Below are 3,807 nucleotides of genomic sequence, written 5' to 3'. Positions count from 1 at the left end.
CGGGGGGGCGCCACATACTTGTCAAAAAGAAACTTGCTGTTAAAATCTGCGCGATCTTTTTATTGAGTCTGCGTGAAGCAAAGTGTCAAGTTACGCTGCTGTGACAAATTCATTGCAATATACTTGGCTCAAATCATGAAGTTTTTTTTGCATATTCTAGTTTCCGTTCATTCATACCGTGGCTGATAGCTCCATCACTACAAGCAATATAAAAACAGCAGACAATGTGCAGACGCTCCGATTACACACACATGCGTGATGCTTTGCATAGCCTACAGTAGGCTGTTCCAAGAATACCGATGGCCGCGCACTCTCGTGTTCACTAAAAAAGCTCACCACTGTACCCCATATCAGTGGCCAAAAACAGCGGCAGTGCAACTACAGTTCCTCTGTGCCTCTCTGTGAAAACAATGAGTGGACATGGCCCACATAAAAGGCCATCAAGAGAAGCACGAGCGCTTTTTTTGTATTGCATTATTCAATTTGAAAGTGTGGTGCTCGAAAGCAGTACGTGCACAATTCCAAGACGTGAGGTGCATGTTCGCATACATGATTGCGTGCGAGGGCAGCCACGGAAATGCAGATCCACCCAGTGCTTCAACGGACGCTGTTGATGAAAGTCTCAACCTCGGCGTCGAGGTGGTCAGATCGCTGCTCGGGGAAGCGTGCACGACCTATGCAACCATGCAGGTGGCGAGCACGGTACCACTGAAAATAAACAGGTGTAACCTGCTCGTTATAGTAGACCAAAGGGAGAAAACGTTTTACAAAGCGTTTGTGGAAAAAACCGTAGAGATAGCTGAGATCGCGCCTTTAACCCGGGGCCCGGCTGCTGTAGACCAATTTGTTATATCTGCAGCCTTTAATGCTTCACAGCGTGTTGTGCTTTTTATATAAAATGGCACATTTTGTCGCAGATGGCACCAAGAGCAGAAGCACCGGATCACAAGCACAACGGCCCACCGCAACAAAACAAGGAGGAAAGCATTTGAAACGCTCACAAATGTACCCACTGCGCCGCACCTAATCTTGGCGCAACACAACTTACAGTAAAGATTCATGTATGGGCTCACAAGCATAAACATTTGCTCTATCCGTCCCTTCTACTCGCAGTAATTAAGGTTCATAAATGCACATGAATAAACTAAATTTCATGAAAGAGGTTAAAACTTTCTCACGTAGAAGCTCCTCAGTCCACATAAACACACTTCTTTTTTCTTTTTGCAGGCAGAACCACCGAAGCCGAAGACAGGAGGGAGCTGTCAATGGCCCTTGAACTCCCTATACATGAGGTAATCATTCCGCGCATTCCTCAACAAAATCTGAACTTGTCTTGCCTCCCTTTCCTCGGCTGGTTGGACTCGTTGTACATCCAGAGCAGCCGTGGCTGTGTGGCAGTCCCGATGGGCTCGTTATCACCGGTGAAACAACCCACATGGTCGAAATTAAGTGCCCATTCATTTTGCGAGACAGCACACTCACAGATTACGAGAAAGGCATCAGCCACGTAAAGTTCCTTCAATACGTTGACGACAAGCTGACACTTAAGAGCAGCCACGCATATTACACCCAGCTCATGGTGATGCTCTGCGCATTAAACCTCAGTTATGCCTTTTTTGTATATTCCAAAAAACAAAGCATCAACGTTGAAGTTAAGCGAAACGACAAATTCCTGGACGAATACATTCCAAAGCTGGAATGTTTTTATTTTACACACCATCTAAAGGCCCTTGCAAAGGAGTAAAACAAGATGCAGAGAGTAGATTATGACGTTTAACACACACAAGCTACACCTGGGCTAAGACGTGTGCCATCGCAGATGGCTCTGGATTATTCCCGACCACGTGGGGAAACCGTGCGGCAGGAAAACCGTGCCGAGAAACTGGCAAAAAAAAATACAAGCTGTCGAAGAAGACAGTCCGCCTCCCTGAGGAGACAAATGCCAGTCAAAAAGAACTGGTGGGAATAATGCGCCAGTACTTCGCAGGCCAGCAGGAGCGTCCGCCTGACCTCAGCGTCGACAACCTGGAATAAAACTGAATGTGGATACGTGCCCTTGTTCTGTTCATTGTTCATAATTGCATGCCTGAAACAGCTTTTCAGACTAGTCATGGCTTCAGTGACAAGATGTGCTTGGCCAAAGCCCGTCGACCGGTTTCACCTGATGAGCTCGCTGAGTTGCTCACACGAACAGGCTGCGGAAGCTCACGGGCTGCTGCTTCGGCGCTCCACTGTGTGTCGCACAGGTGATGCATGTGCTCGTACGCAGCAAGCTTGCACAATGCTGTTGACATCGTCAATTTCGCACTCAAGTCCCTTCAAGACCCTGAATCTAGCCTTCAATCGCCCAAAGGCATTTTCGAAGACACGCCTTGCTTTTGAGAGAGTGTAGTTGAACGTTTGCACTGTGGGGTTGTTTGCACTGCGATGACGGAACGGCTTCATCAGATGACGCTGCAACAGAAAGGCCTGGTCACAGAGGAGGACTGCTCCTATTGGAATTCCATCAATGACTTGGCTAGGTACAGTAAAGATACCAGTCCCTACTACTTTCGGTAGTATGGAGGCCCTCTACACTGCTGCGTCGTGATTCTGCCCTGGAGACCCTACATTAGTGAACATTACTTGTAGTTTTGGTCAACAGCGAGCAGAATAAAAAGAGCACAACGCAGACAGTCTTGGCATCCAAGCCAAGACTATGTGTTGTACCCTTTTCACCTTTTGCACTCTTATTTTGCTATTTCCCATGAGTATACATACTGGCAATAAATAGTGGAAACATACTTCCAGTTATTAGTTCAGCGCTGTCTTCTGTCTCATCTTGACTTTGTCCTCATCTTGTCGGCTGTTTTAAACCATAAAATATGCTCTGTATACGTAACAGTGCCTGCTTTCTAGGTGGACGTGCCCAAGCCATGCTGCCAGACAAGAGAGGGTCGTCTGAAAGCAGACAAGGCCAAGCAGCTGCAGGACGCACTTGACGCAGAGCAGCAGACTGTGGCCAAAAAGACGAGAGTTTACATTAGAATTGCCGACTGCAGTTCCCATCAAAACCATGGTATTGAGGACATGGAAGCTTTCAGCCAAAACATGGACAGGAGCATCGCTGAGCGAATTCAGATGTTGGCAAGAGAAGTAATTACATCTGTATCAGATGTGAAAAAGCGCCTGCACTATTATGTGCACGACATACTTTTTGCAAACAAGGAAAAGCATGATAGCAGCTGCAGGGCCTTTTTTCCAACACATCGTGATACCAGCAACCAGATCCAAGCTGTGCTTAAGAAAGACCGCTTCAGCACAGTTGATCAAGAGAATGCTAGAATCTTAATTGAACAGATCAGGGGTGAGCAACCCGAATCCTCTGTTGTCCATCGGCCGTATTCAGTACGCAGCTGCATGGGTAGCAGCAACTTGAACAACGTGGGTGTTGCCAGCGAGTCTGAAGACACGTTGCTGTTCTGCTTCCAGACAAAATTCATGAGAAACATGCTTAAAAAGTATGGAGGCTCAGTAGTTTGCCAGGACGCAACACACAAGACTAGTGAGTATGCCCTACCACTTTTCTTGCTTGCTGTGAAAACACCTGTGAGTTGTGAAAACATGGAAAGTGTCTGTAAGCACAGCCATCACCGTTCCGTTTCCGCGGCCGTTATGACGCGGCCGTTTCCGCGGCCGTTATGGCAGTCGACCGGACTGCGGGTACGCCGATCCTGAAAAGATCCTGCGTTCCAGCGGCAGTCGCCCGGACTGCGGGAGCGCTACCCCAAGCACTGCTCGTGTTCCCGCCGACCAGCTTCTCGGGCA

General features: G+C 47.9%; 1 pseudogene; it reads left to right on the top strand.

Moving 5' to 3' along the window:
• Positions 1–549: 549 nt before the first annotated feature.
• LOC144166227 (uncharacterized) lies at positions 550–3,545 on the top strand (annotated as a pseudogene).
• Positions 3,546–3,807: the final 262 nt, after the last annotated feature.

The sequence above is a fragment of the Haemaphysalis longicornis genome, unplaced genomic scaffold (assembly GCF_048455015.1).
Source record: "Haemaphysalis longicornis isolate Haplotype H1 unplaced genomic scaffold, Haemaphysalis longicornis Haplotype H1 scaffold_16, whole genome shotgun sequence".
NCBI classification, from domain to species: Eukaryota; Metazoa; Arthropoda; class Arachnida; order Ixodida; family Ixodidae; genus Haemaphysalis; species Haemaphysalis longicornis.
Note: the sequence above shows the minus strand (reverse complement) of the source record. Positions and strands in the feature narration are given on the sequence as shown.